This window comes from Leptonychotes weddellii, chromosome 9 (assembly GCF_054177405.1).
Source record: "Leptonychotes weddellii isolate Sample4059 chromosome 9, ASM5417740v2, whole genome shotgun sequence".
In the NCBI taxonomy this organism is placed as follows: Eukaryota; Metazoa; Chordata; class Mammalia; order Carnivora; family Phocidae; genus Leptonychotes; species Leptonychotes weddellii.
The window spans coordinates 68,300,929-68,319,272 of record NC_138377.1 but is presented as its reverse complement, the minus strand read 5'-3'; the positions used below and the strand labels follow the sequence as shown (position 1 = coordinate 68,319,272).

Below are 18,344 nucleotides of genomic sequence, written 5' to 3'. Positions count from 1 at the left end.
TGTCCCCACAAGGGGAATACCCCTTCATTACCTATATTGAAACTAGTTACTCCACACGGCAGATAAGTCTACATTCTTTCCATGATGCCTCATGGCTCCTTAAAACCTGGCCTCTGCTAACTTTTCCAGATACTTCTCTATACTTTCCCTGTGCTGCACCACTACAGAATCAGCTTATGTTCAACCCCATTTTTATGCTTTTACACATGCTATTTGCACTACTTACAACACCTTTTCTGCCCATTTCCACCTAGCAAAAGCCCTAAAGGAAAATTCAGTCAAGTTCAGCTGAACCCTCTGGCTTAAACTTTTCTGGACTCTTCCTGACAAGAATTTTTCTTTGACATTGTTGCCAAAGAACTTGCTAGGTTCACATTGCATTATAGTCATTTATGCTTATCTTCTTTGTAAATCTAAAAGCTCCAGGCAGTTGGGGACTGTGCCTTATTCATGCCTGAACTTCCAGAACATTGCATATTGCTTGTCTTGTTAGTGATCCATAAATGCTTATGGAATTGAATTATTTCCTTAGTTTTAAATATCAAGACTTCCTTGTGCCTCTGTATTACCCACCCAACTAGACTTCCAGCTTCAAAAACATTTTTAAAGAGAGGTACATGTGGTCACTTCCTCTTTGACAGCCCCACGCAAAACATAAAACTGAGATTTCATAGTTATTATCGCCTACAAAATTCAAATAAAACATCTAGGGCTTTTGGGTTTTTTTTTTTTAAAGTGTGAGTATTTCTAAAAGTTGACATTCATTTAATTTTAACAATTCAAAATATTGTGGATTAGTGTGCTTTCCACAACAAGCTTAAAGGCTGTTCCCATAAGTATAATAAACTACGCAGTAGAATCTAACCACATTTGTGGTTTTAATCTGATTAGGGACTAGACTCTAGGCAACTCCCCCAGCCTCCTCAGGGGCTCGTCCTTCCTTCCCCTTACCAAATCCTCATTATTTTTTAATATCCTTCACATTACCACTGCTCGGAGATATCATCGAAGGAACACACTGTACTGAAACTCAAGCAACAGAGGGAGACTTTTGCTTGTCTGGTCCCCACAAACACGTCTGTCAAAAAGAACGTGGAAAAGTGCCTGCTGATGAAAGACATCATGATGGTGCCAAGCGATGTGGAAAAATCATCTGTTAGCATTTTGTTGTTACGAACAATCTCTCCCAGTGGTGCTGCCAGGGCCAGTAAAAATTCAGGTTATCTGCTGTACAACTTGAGTCAGTCAACCTCTTCCAGGGACTCTTCCAAATTCTACATTTGAGGCGGGGGCGAGCTAGAATATTCCCAGGGACGGTACAGAAGCACAATGAAGCTTCACCACTTCAGAGAAGTGCAGTCTGAGCAGATGGAAGGAAATAAAGGGGGGGGGGACCCAAGGGCATCAAGTCCCTCAAAGGGATGGAACTGGGGCCTCACAGAGTGAGGTTAAGGGAGAAGACAGTGGTTCTATGGCTTTGGATGTGGGCATCCTGGCTTTCCTGTTTTGTTGTTGAAGGCTGTACAAAGGCTTCAGTAATTCCCTGTGTAATTAACTTACACTTGTTACTATAAAAACAAGTCTCTATTAATAAAAAGAATGGCACTGGGCTTGACAAAATTCCCAGCAGTTAACAATAGCTGGTTTTAATCAACTATTATCAATACTTTTTTTTGTTCTTATCAGAAATAAATCACATCATGTTACAACTAAGAGGCCATCTCAGGGACACTCAGAAACATGAGGCACATCTGATACATCAATGTAATTAGAACTTGCTAGGAGGAATAAATAAAGAAACTGGCCAGGAAAAGGAGTAAAAAGGAGTCAAAAGATAAAATAACGCTTAAGTTGACTTGGGAGTAAAACCCAACACATGCAAGGCTGTCGAGTATAAAGTTAAATTACACACGTGTAAAAATGGTGCCATCTCCAGGGATCATCTGCCATGCTGATGTTCAGTCAAGATAGTGAGAGAAAAGAAACCAACGTAAAGTAAGTGTGCTAGACCCCATGCGAGGTGCCTTAATTTAATCCTCGCAACTCTGTAAGGCAGACATCTGGGGGATGTGTTAACTTTTATAAGACCCCATGCCTGGAAAATGGTGACAGAGAAACTTAAATCGGGTTGATATCAAATGCATGCTCTTTCCTCTTTACCATTTTTGAATTGATAGTAGCTAAAATAATAGTATTTCATAATAATGTTTAAAATTGAAGAACAGGGTGCCTGGGTGGCTCAGTTGGTTAAGCGACTGCCTTCGGCTCAGGTCATGATCCTGGAGTCCCGGGATCGAGTCCCGCATCGGGCTCCCCGCTCGGCCGGGAGTCTGCTTCTCCCTCTGACCCTCCCCCCTCTCATGTGTTCTCTCTCTCAAATAAATAAATAAAATCTTTAAAAAAAAATAAAAAATAAAATAAAATTGAAGAACAGCGGACACACAATGTCACGTTACAGGTGTACAACATAGTGATTTGACAACTCTACACTATGCTGTGCTCACTACAAGTGTAGCTGCCATCTGTCACCATACAGCGCTATTACAATACCACTGACTATATTCCCTATGTCATAACTTTCATCCCTCTGATTGGTTTATTCCATTACTGGAAGCCTGTACCTCCCACTCCCCTTCACCCATTTTACCCAGCCCCTGCCCCAAACCCTCACCTCTGGTAACCACAGGTTTGTTCTCTGGGGTCTGTTTATGGGTCTGTTTGGTTTTTGTTTTGTTTTTTAGATTTGACATATAAATAAAATCATACGGTACTTATCTTTCTCTGACTTACTTCACTTAGCATAACCTTAGCATGGGCCTCTAGGTCCATCCATGTTGTCACAAATGCCAAGGTCTAGTAAATTTTTATGGCTGAGTAGTATTCCTCTGTGTGTGTGTGTGTGTGTGTGTGTATCTCACATCTTCTTTATCCATCTATTGATGGACACTTGGGATGTTTCCATATCTCTGCTATTAGTTGTTTTGTTTTCTCTGGTATTTCTATTTTTAGTTCTCTGAGGAAACCCCATACTGTTTTCCTATACTGGTTGCACCCATTTACATCCTTGCCAATAGTGCACAAGGGTTCCTTTTTGTCCACATCCTCACCAACACTTGTTGTTTCTTGTCTTTTTGATTCTAGTCATTCTGACTGACTGAGGTGATAGCTCATTGTGGTTTTGATTTGCATCTCCCTGATGTTGAGCAACTTTTCATGCGTCTGTTGGCTAGCTGTAGGTCTTCTCTGGGAAAATGTCTATTCGGGTTCTCTGCCCATTTTTAAGTCAGATTATTTGGGGGTTTTTTTGGTGTTGAGTTGTATAAGTTCTTTATATATTTTTTTATATTAACCCTTATTGTATACATCATTTGCAAATATCTTCTCTCATTCAGTAGGTTGCCTTTTCTTTTTATTGATGTTTTCCTTCACTGTGCAGAAGCTTTTTATTTTGGTGTAGTCCCAAAGGTGTATTTTTGCTTTTGTTCCCCTCGTCTGAGGAGTCATTTCTAGAAAAGTGTTTTTAAGGCCAATGTCCAAGAGATTACTATGTTTTCTTTAAGAACTTTTATGGTTTCATGTCTCACATTTAGGTCTTTAACCCATTTTGAATTTATTTTTTATTTTGGTGTAAGAAAGCGGTCCATAATAATTATTGACTAACAACATTACATACTATCTATGTTTACAATGCATTTGTATTACATTAATGTTTATAATTATGGCAACAACCTCTGACAAGGCTGGTACTGTAACTGTTTTTAAGATGAAGAGGGGCATAGAGACAGTAAGTAAATTGCCAATGAGATAGATTCAAATCCAGAGCTTTTCACTTTAGAGCTTTTTTCACCTTATCCCAGATCCTCAGTTATTAATAATCTTTCCCATTCACTACTCTGAAATCAGAATGCCAACACAAAAATAGAGATACTTTCTGACAAAAGATGCTTTCTTTAAAATATTTGCCCTCCATCCTTCTGGAAAAGAACTGGAGTCACTGGGTAAGTAATAGATCTGAAGTTTTTTGGTTCCTAGTAAGTGGAAAGCACTGGCTGAGGGTCCAAAGATCTGGATTCCTCTCCTGGTTATTTCAGTCATGAGCTACTTGGACTTCCAGAATTTTTTACTTCCTCTAATCCTCATTTTATTAATATCTAAAATGAGAGATCTAAAATACTTAGTAAGTTTTCCTTTAGTTCTAAAATGCTAATAATTTCCACACACAAGACTTCATCATATCTCTTCCTCTCAAAACTTCCTAGGTTACAGCTCTGCTCATGAAAGCTTGATAAAGATTTAAAGCACAATATTGTCTAAGCCATATAAAAATAGAGTCCCGACCCTCATTATTAATGCAAATGTACACACAAGGTCAAACAGACTCATTAAGGTGCTCTGAGAACACACCAGTGGCTCAGTTTGCTGTTTAGATAAAGTCATGCGTTATTTTTTGCCATCTGATAGTTTTTATGATGATTCAGGAATATACTTCAAAAATAAACAAATATAACCATGGATCATCATCCAAGGAAGTAGTGGGGAAGTAAAACAGAAGTTTTGAAATCTGGACTGAGATTCCTACCTGGGAAACAAAACAAAACAAAACTTAATTGTAGCCAGAGTGCTTTTGTGGAATAAAAGAAAAAAAAATCATTACTCACAGGGGATTCTGGTAACATTTTATTCCTAAGTTATTAATATCACTAAATGTAGTGTAAGTCACAGAATGGATGTACCTTGGGAGATCCATGAAAATGATTTTCAGACTTCATTTTTGCAAAAAGTAATTCTAAACCTAATGAGCAAACCCAAGACTGCACATTTTTAGGCAATGAGCCAACACACTAACTCCTCTATTAAGAGAGAGGACTTGGAATTTCATGTTGTATTATTAACACCACTGGAGCTACAGCTAGTCCAATAAAGTATGTATGACCCACTGCAGAGTACCTGTGAGCTTAGAAGCAACAAATGGTAAATCCTGGTCCCCAATGTGGCAACAAACTGAGGTACTTTAAGTAATTACAGCAATTACTTTAATATTTCCTTCTCAACTCATGCACTGTCTATGAAGGGACACCATCCTATGGTCAATGCCAACGTGTCCCATAGTATCATTTTGGAAACTGTCAAGTGGATTCCTCAGTTATATTTGCCTCACATACTCCCAAACTTTGTATTTTTTTCTTGAAGTGAAAAGTGATATTGGGTCACTTAAATAGCATTATCAAATGGGAGCACATGAGGAGGGACTAGTTGTTGAGTTCTGTCTGGTACAGAAAGTAAAGGTGACACGCATAAACTCTGGGATTACTGATTAGAAAAAAGTTTCCACCTCTTTCCCAAAGTCATAGCTCTCTGGTAGCAAGAAGATGATCAGGGGAGAGATTGTGACAAATTCCTACTTATGGATTTACTCTTCATAGTGTTATATGAACCAGAGAGACTGGAAACAAGTCTTATCTCACTTATACCAAAGTTTCTCTACCATCTAATGTTCAAATAAGCTTTAATGAGCATCTATAATGCATCAGATCTTGTGAAAAGTATCAGAGAAATGATAATAATTAAGAAACAATCCGTCCCACATCGGGCTCCCTGCTCGGCAGGGAGTCTGCTTCTCCCTCTGACCCTCCTCCCTCTCATGCTCTCTGTCTCTCATTCTCTCTCTCTCAAATAGATAAATAAAATCTTTAAAAAAAAAGAAACAATCCATACTTTGAGACATTCCAGCTGAGAAGAGATATTTGTCATTTTCAATCTTCAAGACAGCTGAGCTATATATATATATGGATTTTACATTATTATTATTGACACATAACATTTTTCTTGAGAACTGAAGAAAACCAAGACCACACCGGTTGATTTGTCCAGCAAAGATATCCCAAGTTATTCATGCTGCTTCTACTACACAGGAACAGGCCACTCCAGGCCCAAACACTTATAACTAACCTCCCTGAATATATTTCCAATGAGTAATCAGGGAGGTATTTGGCTTCCTACCTTAACGTGTTTGAATAAATGACCAATGATGTGTGCCTAGGCCACAACCACCTTCTCCTCGCCACTTTGAGTCTTCCTAGGGATTAGTCACTTGATAAATCTGCCATTGAATGGTTTTAAAATTATAGGTTAATCGACAAGGAAAACAAACAAGAGGGTTTATATGTTTTTCATTAAGATCTGGGCTCTGGTCTAGGACATGTCCTCTAAGGAAGCTAGGAAGGGAAATGTCTTAAATTTCCAAAAATTGCTCACCCCAGCCAAAAGGCACACTCATTGTATAAGATATACGTTGAGATGCCAGAAAAGGGCTCACAAAATTAAGGATAGTCTTTATTCTCTAAGTAATGGACCCAAGGAGAAATATTTTCTACTATAATTGGAGAGACTGGGCCAGGTAATGGAAAAAACACTAAAATAGTGGTCAGAGTGCCTGGATTTAGTTCAGCATAAGACTGCTGTACGACCTCAAATTTCCTTCTTATCTCTGGCTATTGTCTTCATCTGTAAAATAAACAGGTTAGAAAAAGATCAGAAAACTTACAAATCAGGTGTCTTGGGATCCATGGAGTATCTGAGCAGTTCTGCAAACACTTAGTTTTAATGTTATTTTAAAAGGATATTTAACCTAAAAACAACAAGGACTTTAAGAAATGCAGAAAGTTATATAAAAAATACACATTTCAATGCTAACAGCACATCTAGTACTAAGGTATTTGGCTTTGTTTATGTTTTTCTTTTTGTTTTTTCTGGCAATCTGGAATACAAAGTTTCCCCTGACATGTTTTGGGATCTATTTGGATGTTCTGAAGACAAATTTCATTGATTAGGAAAGTTGTAACTCTACACTGGTCTCTTTCTTTTTTAAAATTCAGGCTTGCCCTTATACATGTAAGTATATTGCTACAGCACAGATACATATTCAATGAAGCACAGCCAAGGCTCAGGTTCATCTGCTCTGTGCAGGCCCCTACTTTGGCAAAACAGTTTGTTGTCTGATAACAAGCAAAGAATGAGGAGAAAACCAGGTGATTTTGGCATTTAATTTTATACTTGGTGCGTGTTGACAGAGTAATGTGTATGATTACAAATAATTGCAGCCAGGGACGCCTGGGTGGCTCAGTCAGTTAAGCGTCTGCCTTCGGCTCAGGTCATGATTCCCAGAGTCCTGGGATCGAGTCCTGCATCAGGCTCCTTGCTCAGCGGGGAAGTCTGCTTCTCCCTCTCCCTCTGCCTCCCCGCCCCCCGCCCACTGTTTGTGCTCTCTCTCTGACAAATAAATAAATAATATCTTTAAAAGATAAAAAAAATTTAAAAAAGGGATGCCTGGGTGGCTCAGTCGTTAAGTGTCTGCCTTTGGCTCAGGTCATGATCCCAGGGTCCTGGGATTGAGCCCCACATTGGGCTCTCTGCTTAGCGGGAAGCCTGCTTCTTCCTCTCCCACTCCCACTGCTTGTGTTCCTTCTCTCGCTGTGTCTCTCTCTGTCAAAAAAAAAAAAAAAAAAAGCAGGATGCAAAAAATAAAAAAATAAAAATTATAAAAATAATTGCAGCCATTAATTGTTATTAATTTGATGTAAAAATTTCCTGTAATACATGTTTCAATCTTAAGGATTGTTTTAAAACTGAATACAACCTTAGGATTTTAAGGGAAAAAAAATTTTTAACTCCATTTTTAACCATATATTTTATAAAATGTGGTTTTTGTAATTTTCTTCTAGTAAAATAAAGTAATTGGATGCTGTGGCTTATTGAAAACTCTAAATTTAAAACTCCTAAATTCAAATTTGTTTTTATCAAAAAAGCATCTTCATGAAAACATATGAGAGGACCTTTATGACCTTGGTGTAGGCAGAGTTCTTTTTCTTTTTTAAAAAAAATTGAAGTATAATTAACACGCAGTGTTAATTTCAGGTGTACAATATAGTGATTCAACAATTCTATGCATTACTCAGTGGTCAACACAATAAGTGTACTCTTAATGAGCTCTTAAATATGCCATCAAAAGCACAAGCCATCACAAAAATTGATAAATTGAATTTTTTCAAAAGTTCAATTCTGGCAAGGCACTGTTAAAATAAAACATAAGCCTCAGACTGGGAGAAAATTATCCACAAAATACATATCTGACAAAGAACTTGTACCCAGAACATAAAAAGAACTCTGTTAAAACAAAAATTTAAAAAACAACCTCCTCCTTCCAAAATGGGTAAATGATTCAAATGTGCTCATGAAAGAAGATATATGGAGAACATTTAAGCACATAAAAAAGATGCTTGACATCCCTTAAACCAAACCACAATGAGATACCACTACATATTTATTGAAAGGAAGGGAGGGGGAAGAGAGGAAAACTGACCCATCTGACAATACCAAGGGCTCGGGAGGATGTGGAGCAACTGGAACTCTCCTAGGTGACCAATGGGAATGTAAAATGGCACGGCTACTTGAGAAAACAATTTGGCTGTTTCTTATAAAGTTAATATGCACTTGCCATGTGACCCAACAGTCCCACTTCTAAGTATTTGCCCAGGTGAATTAAAACATGTTCACATGGGGGGGCGGAAGTGGCGGCGGCTGTCAGACCTGGAGAGGGGCCGGGGCGGAGCGGCAACGGAGGGTCAGCGCTGGCTCCCGCTGGAGGCCAATCCCGAGGTCACTGACCAGTTTCTCAAACAATTAGGTCTACATCCTAACTGGCAGTTTGTTGATGTATATGGAATGGATCCTGAACTCCTTAGCATGGTACCAAGAACAGTGTGTGCAGTGTTACTTCTCTTCCCTATTACAGAAAAGTATGAAGTATTCAGAACAGAAGAGGAGGAAAAAATAAAATCTCAGGAACAAGATGTTACATCATCAGTATATTTCATGAAGCAAACAATCAGCAATGCCTGTGGAACAACTGGACTGATCCATGCTATTGCCAACAAGAAAGACAAGATGCACTTTGAATCTGGATCAACCTTGAAAAAATTCCTTGAGGAGTCTGTGTCAATGAGTCCTGAAGAACGAGCCAGATACCTAGAGAACTATGATGCTATTCGAGTCACCATGAGACCAGTGCCCATGAAGGTGAGACTGAGGCACCAAGTATAGATGAAAAAGTAGATCTTCATTTTATTGCATTAGTTCATGTAGAGGCGCATCTCTATGAATTAGATGGACGGAAACAGTTTCCAATTAACCATGGGAAAACTAGTGATGAAACTTTATTAAAGGATGCCATAGAAGTTTGCAAGAAGTTTATGGAACGTGACCCTGATGAATTGAGATTCAACGCCATTGCTCTATCTGCAGCATAGCTTGTCAGTGATGGAAACACCAAATACTGTATTATTTGCAACAAAAATTAAATTTCTGCTGCCATACACTAACACAAAAATTTTGATATTTTCATTAACTTGACTGATTAAACTTTATGTGAATTAAAAAAAAAACATGTTCACATGAAAATCCATACACATACGTTTTTAGCAGTTTTATTAATAATCACCCATGAGGGTTAATTTTCTGTGTCAACTTGACTGGGCCACTGGGTGTTCTTTGAGGGTGTTTTTAGATGAGATTAACATTTGAATCAATCAGTAGACTGAGTAAAGAAGATTGCTCTCCCTAACGGGGGTGGGTACCATCCAATCAGTTGAAGACCTGAATAGAACAAAAAGGTTCACTCTCCTGCCAAGAAAAAACTCCTCCTGCCTAACTTCCTTTGAACTGAGACATTAGTTTCTTCCTGCCTTGGAATGAAATCATCAACACTGGCTCCTCCTAGGTCTCAAGATTTTTGGCCTTCAGGCTGGAACTATGGCACCCACTCTCCTGGGTCTCCAGCATATCAACTCACCTGGGAGATCTTGGGACTTGTCAGGCTCCATAACTGCATGAGCCATTCCTTAAAATAAATCCCTCTCTCTCTCTCTCTCTCTCGAGTTTAGTTTAATCCTATTAGTTTAATTTTTTTTTGTGGAGGACCCTAGTACATTGCCAAAATTGGAAGCCACCCAAATGTTCTTCAACTGGGAAAGGATAAACAAATGGTGGTACATGCACAAAGTAAAATCTAATTAGAAATAATATGGATGAATCTCAAATGTGTTAAGAAGCTGGACTTAAAAGGCCATACACTATACCATATGATTCCATTCATATCACATTCTGGGCAAGTCAAAGCTATAGGGAAAGAAAAAGCAGGAATGGTTGCCAGGGGCCTGACGTCAGGAGAGAGGATGTCTTCCAAGGGACACAGAGGAATTTTTTATGGTGATGGAATGTTCTATGTCTTGATTGTGGTTATGGTTACATGACTGCGTGGGTTTGTCAAAACTTGTACATTATAAAGGGTGATTTTTATTGTGCATAAAATAATCTCAATTTAAAAAAGCAGTTACAGATTGACATTATAATAAGTATACATTTGTATAAATTTAAGACTGTAAAATAAATACACCCTAATAAAATGCCACTTAACAGTTGGACTTCCAAGCAAGATTTCGTTTGCAACAAAATCTTTCTCTTTTGAGAAAACACATTACAAGAGACATAGAGTAAGAGGAGTCCCAAAAGCATCTAAAGAAGTACCTAGAACAAAGTCCAGCTTTCCTAACAAAAGTTTAAGCTTTCTCATCAATGCTATAGCATTTTCACACCTGTGGCCCAGGTTCTGGAACTTTCTCTGTCTAGGTCAGATCTGGGATGGGGTTAGTGGTGACCAGCTAAGACAGTACCGACACATTCAGCATCACTCTCACATCACCACTAAGTGACAACATGGCCAGGGAGTGAACAACGTCTACTAAGAGCTCAGAGTGCTAGGCAGGATGTTACATTGCCTTTAACACTGTGATGTCTCATTACTTCCCCTCTGTCAGTCTCTTTCCTATCACATTATTTATGACGAGTCTGATGTTCTCATTGTAGTTGATCACCAAATATTTTCAAGGATACAAGGTCCTACTTCTCTGCTTCTGTAAGTAAAAAGGATCTAACATCTTCTATTCCCAGGTCAACTTGAAGAGTTTTCTCTATTAATGTTTTTCTTAACAAGCCTCCAAAGCAAGGATCAAGGTATTAGGTTAAAAGTGTGCCTTAGGTTTGTGATAGATTGATAGGTGGTGTCTCTGTTACTAGGGGGGAAAAAAAAAACAACACTAAACTATCAAAACAGTCTATTCCACATGGCAATTAGAGCAGTTTCCTCCTATACTCACAGGGTCTCCAAGGTGTAGGAGGCCTATTATTTCAACAGGGTTGTAGGCTGCAAATTCTATTCTGTAAAACGAGGATGACATTATCTATCTTGCTTTCTAATATACTTCTCATGGAAGATGAAAGATCTCAGAATAATGTACTCAGAAGAAATCAAGAAAAACTGACTGAAAAATACTGCAGAGTTTATTTAATATTGGATGGAATTAATAGTAACTAGCTGGGTTTATAGTGCTTGTCAGTTGGAAGCTATAGCACAACCCATATGTCTCCTGTGATATGTATGCTTAAATGGTGGCCTTAGAGAAAAAGGTGAACTTAATGCGGTTAAACAAAAGTCAACCTTTCTTTCTAAATAAAATGCATTAAGTAGGATCCAAATACCCTGAGAATGCACATTCAATACACTAGAATTTTATCATACAACAAAAAGCTAGGATATCGCTTATGTACAAGACACAATGTTTATGTGTCAAAATTCTTCTCAAGCAATATTTTACATATTCATTGACAGGTATCTCTCTTGCCTTTTACCCCCACCTAAAAAGTGCTCGAGTCCTTCTCACATCTGCCCCCTCCTCACAAAAAATGAGAACACCTGCTTAACACTGCCCCATCCTCAAGAAAAAATCTCCCATTAAGTTCGTTGACAAGTGTTGCTCTAAAAGATTTGCGGTTATCTTCTGTCTTTGCATTTTTACCATACCCTTTGTGTAATTTCTCAAAAATCCAGTCTAAATCACCACCATTTTACTGAAAGGCTCACGAAAACCACGTTTAATGGCTTCCTGAGTTACCCAGTTTGGTGGGTTTTTCCTCATTCTCCTTTGGGACTCTGCAGCTGAACTTGAGAACTGCCCCTCTTGTTTTCTCTGAGAGTATAACACCCTGGTCCTCTTCCTACCTTGCAGTTACTCTGCCTACTGCCACCTTCCCTTCCTCCTTCCATCTTCCAAATACCTCAGTTACAACAAGCTAAGAGGACTCATGTTTTGTCTCCCTTGTTCACTGATGTAGTCCTAGAAGCATGAAGAGCGCCTGGTCTGTAAAGGCATTCAGATAGTTGTTGAATAAATGAATTTTCCAATGTCCCCAGCCAAGAAATCCCTGAGGCTATTGTGCCTATAAAACTTCTGCATTCAGTTAGCAAAGGGAAGAGAAAGAGGAAGGAATTACTGAGCAGTGCCCATGCAGGGCCTGTTACAAATGTGATGAAAGCCCTCTGATTTGTAGGATTACTGCTATCGCCCCTTAAGTAGGTCCTAGCTGATAAGTGCATATCCGATGTGCGACTGTGTTCTTTCCAACAAGCCTCATGGAATTCCCAAGTCCAAAGTTACTGGTCCATCTCCATCCAGATCTGGTTAACTATGTCTCATTAGTGGACCTCCAGACTGAGTAACTTTACAATATGCACAGGACCTAGATGTGAGTTGACAAACTGACCCCAAATTAGTCAAAATAAACATTCTATCCCAAAGACATTAATAATGCCATTATTTTGAATACACCCACTTTTATTGGCATGGATTTTTATAGTTCCTCATAATATTTACACTTTAAAATCATTGAGGAAGTCACAAATATGAGTTATTCCATGTGGATTCAAGTGTTATGATTTATTTTCCAACCTTCCTTCACTGGGACAGACAACAAAGTGACTGGAAAAGGAGTCCTAGAAATGCCTTGATTGACAAAAAGCCTTGAAATAGCACCTGTGACAACGTGGGTGACTGCTTTATTCTTCAAGATGGCTGGGCTCTTTCTGAGTTTCTGTACATAAGCAATCAAGTTTAATAAACATCTCCGGTTATAGATCTATCTCAGAAGAGGCAGAAATGTTTCTAGAGCTGTGCTTGCTTCATTTGGAGTCCTTGCAATTGAGGACGTATAGAGGTTGACAGTAAACAAGTGACAAAGTACATCTGTCGTACCTATTCTTGAAAGCAGAGGGGCCTAGAATAATGGTCAGGGAATTCTAAAACTCCACAGAGAAGGCTCCCTGACCATAGGGCATCAATACACATCATTTTTAGAAACAGTTTTGGCAAAGTATCACCCTGATTAATTTGAGCTCACAAAGATCTGATGTAATATTTAAAAACCGATCTCTTCTTTGTGTAAACATGGATTAAGAAAAATGTAAATCCCCTATGTGGGTTTATTTTTTAATAGGAATATTAATTATATATTTATAAATCTAGGGTGCTCACTGCCTTTAAGAGTTAAGACAATAAATGGAATTTGGCAGAACATTTATTCTGATTACTAGATGTTTCATGATACTTGGAACATCAGGATGCATGTGAAATTACACTCAAGTATGATGCACACAATAACTTGGAAAGGATCAGATCTCATTTTGACTTGATTCTTTTCTCCTGGAATATAGACAAACCACATTCTTGTTTTCCTTCTGCACTACCCACCCCCCAACCTTAGATTAAACTATATTATGTTGGGCTGATATTCATCTCCATAATTTGGGTTTTTCGAAAGGATCATTGTTACAAGAATCACATTTTTCAGCTTTCCAGTAATTGCAAGATATGAATTTAAATCAGAATTCTCATTTCCTAAGTGATCAAACATTGAGCATCACTCATGAAATGTTTGCAAAATAAATGTTTAACTATTCTGTGCAAAGTTTAAATGTCACTTCAAATTTATTTTGACAGAGAGGTTGAGATGGCTGTAATTTTCTCTCCACCAATTTTTCTATTTTAAATGTTACAGCTGCACGTATTAATAATGTGAAAAGACAGGGGCACTATTACCTGAAAACTCCTACATAATTTCTTCACAAGTCATTCAAAACTGAGTAACTAAATACACAGGTGAATGACGATACAGGGCCAGCTATATAATGTCTATCAAACTCCATGCCCGCTGGAGGGTTTTATACCAAAAATGTGCTGCTGCCCCATGGATGGTATCTGCCAGCTACAAGAGCTTCAGCCTGCCGGCTTTGCGCCATGCACCCTTCATGAAAGAAATGAACTGGCTCCAGTGCCCACACCACTTACACATAAATATTTAGATTACGAGGAATCTCAGTGTTGGACCATCACCTTTCCCTCACCCACACATCAGAGCAGTAGAAAGCTTTCTGACTGCATGTCCTTGAATACAGTGTTAATACACATATGAAACAGATTATAATCATGGAGGTGTTTGAAAGAAAGGAATTTTGATTTTTATAAAGGTGGGACATGAAGATCACTTTTCTTGGTCCGAATTTACTATGTTAAAACATCCTGCAATTGAATGAAGCACTGGGTGCTATACGCAAACAACGAATCATGGAACACTACATCAAAAACTAATGATGTAATGTATGGTGATTAACATAACATAATTAAATAAAATTTAAAAAAAATCCTGCAATCTCAACTATAGTTGTCAAATATAAAAGCAAATGCCTGTTTCCTTCTTGATCACTTTATTTTTTCTTTCATGTGCTTTTCATATTTTCATATAAACATAACACAGGTAAGAATAAAAGTGCAGAATGCAATATATGTTAAGAAAAAAAAAAGAAGAAGAAGAAGATAGCAGGAGGGGAAGAATGAAGGGGGGGAATTGGAGGGGGAGACGAACCATGAGAGATGATGGACTCTGAAAAACAAACTAAGGGTTCTAGAGGGGAGGGGGATGGGAGGATGGGTTAGCCTGGTGATGGGTATTGAGGAGGGCACGTTCTGCATGGAGCACTGAGTGTTATGCACAAACAATGAATCATGGAACACTACATCTAAAACTAATGATGTAATGTATGGGGATTAACATAACAATAAAAAATGCCAAAAAAAAAGAATAAAAGTGCAGAATTAAACCCAAATATGATGTATCTGTGAGGAAAGCACCCAACAGTCCAGTACTAAAAGATGGAGCATATAAAGAAGGAAACATTTGTCTTTCTGTTTCTGGATATAATTGGTTTTAAAAGCCAATTTTTAAGGGGTTTGCTATGCAAAATCCTCCAGCAGCATTCACAGCTTCTCAGTAATTGTATTTAAAAATAATCTTTTGTTATGGGTGGTATTTGGTTGCAGGTTGGAGGAAAAAAATGTAAAATCACTCCAAGAGATACTCCTGATAGCTGGCAGCCTCTGTCCCTCCATTTTTTTTTTTTTAAAGGTAATTAGATTGCTAATGAGCAAGAAGTGAGTGATGATGTAGGAGTCCAATATTTGAGTCTAGGTCACAACAGAGTCAATTTGGACATTGATCCTTATCTCTCAAGTCTAGGAAAATCTCATCTGAAAAAAATGAATCTCTCAAGTTCTATTTATAAATCCTGGATGCAATTTGAAATCTTGCAGAGACAAGAGAGAGAAAAGGAGCAGAAAAATATTAGACAACCTTATGACCTTGAAAAGGTGATAGGCAGGTAAAAATGTTCAAATTGAACGAGATACTTGGAAGAGGGGGCCTTATTTTCCTCCCATTACTTTGCACTCCTAAAAGAATCATGTTTAATTTTGTTGGTGTGTTCAAAGATTTTAGTTTTAAACACGTTAAACCTCTGCATTGCTCAGTACCAGCCACCATGCATGTGCTGCATGATGGTTTTCCTGCCCACCACTTAAATCGTGGTTAGCACTTTCTCCACCTTTGGCACAGGGATCTCCACATGGCTTATGTGATAGAGCATTGGCCTGGGAGAAGACCTCACTTCTAGTCAAGGTACTTCTATCAGCAGCCTGCATGGGCTTGGGCCCTTTAACTCCTAAGGAGTAGCATGCAGAAAGTGAATCTCCATGGGTGGTGGACTTCACTGGTTGTAAGGAGCCCTGCCCTGCTGGGAGCATGGTGCCTCCTTTAGGCGCACTGAGGAAGAGAAGGTGAGAACCATTAAACTCGATTTTAAAGATCAGCTCTTTCAGTATGTGGTTCCTCATCTATAAAATGAAAGGGTTTACAGATTATCACACATTCATATGAGTCCAAGGTGATTTCACCTCAACTAATACAACTGATCGCTCACTCACCGTAAGTTGTCTTAACATGCAATAACTGATAAATGTCCATCTAATACAATGAGAAACAAAGAGTATTCTCGCTGTCAAAAAACTTCCAAGAACATAGTTTTCCTATTATAATTCTCCCGTGTCTCTAAATGTGAAAACTACTGCCTGTAAAATCACTTTGGTTAAAATCTAGTTTCCATTACAAAGGAAGAAAAAGGGAAAACCAATCAGTGGTTAATTTATGCACTAATGCATGTATTACCATCATAGAAGTTTCATCTGTTTGCTATTTATTGAAGGTTCACGTCCATCTTATGTTCGCCACTGGGAATGAAGGAGAGGGACAATACCTCTGCTTTCAAGACTGTAATATGATAGAAAGCCTTACTAAGTGCTGGAGTCAGGTAGAGAGCCAAGTGTCAGAGCAGGAAGCCTTGGGACATCAAGAGATGGTTTCATATATGATGAGGATCCCTTGGTGGGCCACAAAGGATTGACAAAGTTGAAGTGGCAGAATAAGCCAAGTAAAAGAAGAAGGCAGAGTGATGGGAAAGCATAGGAAAATAATGGAAGAAAAGACTAGTTAGAAGTTTGAATCTGATTTTAGAAGGTCTTAAATACCACACTAAGACTTTGAACTTAACTGGATAAGCAATAGTGAGCCACTAAAGGTGGGTAAGAGAGAGAAACAACAATCTCTAAGTAATCTATAACATGGCTTGAATATAGGCAAGACCTAAGGGTCTAAATTAGAATGAGAGCAGCAGAGTGTTAAGGAACAAGTGTATGTGAGGGACCATGCAGCTAAAATGATCATAACTTGGCAATCCACAAGATACAAAAGCTAAGGGTGAGGTTGCCAAAGATGGCTGAGATTTTTTTAGCCTGGACTTTCACTCTTAGGAGAACAGTGGAACCTTAAATATATAGGGCAGTCCCAAAAAAAGACTGTTGTGTGCTATGTTTATATTGGGTGGGGGAAAAGTCAGAAGGAGACAGGTAGACAGGTCTTTTCAACCTTGGGATTATAAGAATTTTTGATGCTCTGGCTTCAGAAATTTTAAATTTTAAGATGCTGGAAACAGTTCCCAGGGTGGATTTTTCCAGCAAAAATGAGAACTCTTCCTGGACTGGAACTCAGGGAAACATTTGAATCCAAACAAATAGCTCTGAAAAGCCTTTACATAGAGATAGCAATCAATGAAATCTTCAAGAGACAACACATGGAAAGTCAGGAAACTAAAGGCTACCTTTCACAGGGTCCCATTTGGGGGGTGCTGTGGAGGCAGGGATGAGGGGGAAGCAGAGAAGACAGAGAAGCACACTCAAAAGAGAATTCAGTATCCTAGACGTCAAGGGAGGAGATCCGAGAAGGATTTCAACACTGACGCTCCATCTAGAATCCAAGCCAATGAAGACCAAGAGGGGACCAACAGCACGGGATAACTGCTTCCTCTGCGGTCTTAGCTGTTTCTGTACAGAGGTAACAAAAGGCAAGTGGTAGAAGGATTGGCTACATGTGACTAATGTTTGAGAACTTTGCCAGTGAAAAGAGGGATGGAAGCTCAAAGAAGCAGTATCATCAAGAGAAAGGATTTTGAAGTAAAAGATAGCTGAAATTATTATGAGAAATGGGGGAAGACAACAGCCAAAAAGAGAACAAGGAACAGGGAAAGGTGCAGAAGAGGTGTTAGAAGAGGACATCAAAGAGATCAGGTGGCAAAATATTGGGTGCTTTAGTTTCTTTTCGTAGGCATGGGGATCAAAGTTAAAGCAGAGAAATAAAGGTGTTAATAGTCTAGAGACAAAGGAACTCATTCTTTTTTATTTTCTTCTTATCTTAAAAGAAATGCACCTCCCCTTTTCCCCAAAGCTAATTCAACCTCCTGGGTCTCTGCTTTCACCCTTTTCTGTGTTCTCCAGGAACATTTTTTTAATTTGCTCCTCGCTGGCTGGCTCTTCCCTATACCTACTCAGGTCTCCTGTTGGAACTGCAGGACTACTCAGGCTGGTTCTGTGCATAATCTATGCCTAGTGCATATCCATTCTTCTTGCTGCATAGCAACTTCACAAACATTAGCCTATGTAATCTGAACAGCCCTGTGGTGACGGTGGGATCCCCATTTTATGGACTGTCCCAAACCACAATCATAGGAGGCGTCT

The 18,344-nt window shown here is 38.7% G+C and overlaps 1 protein-coding gene and 1 pseudogene across 3 annotated transcripts in view; one reads left to right on the top strand and one right to left on the bottom strand.

Moving 5' to 3' along the window:
- LOC102733040 (ubiquitin carboxyl-terminal hydrolase isozyme L3 pseudogene) overlaps positions 1 to 9,393 on the top strand; it is a 398,129-nt pseudogene extending 388,736 nt beyond the window's left edge.
- The window catches only part of FMN1 (formin 1), a 376,423-nt gene that overhangs the window by 200,352 nt on the left and 157,727 nt on the right, over positions 1 to 18,344 (bottom strand). The gene's annotated exons all lie outside the window — the stretch shown is intronic.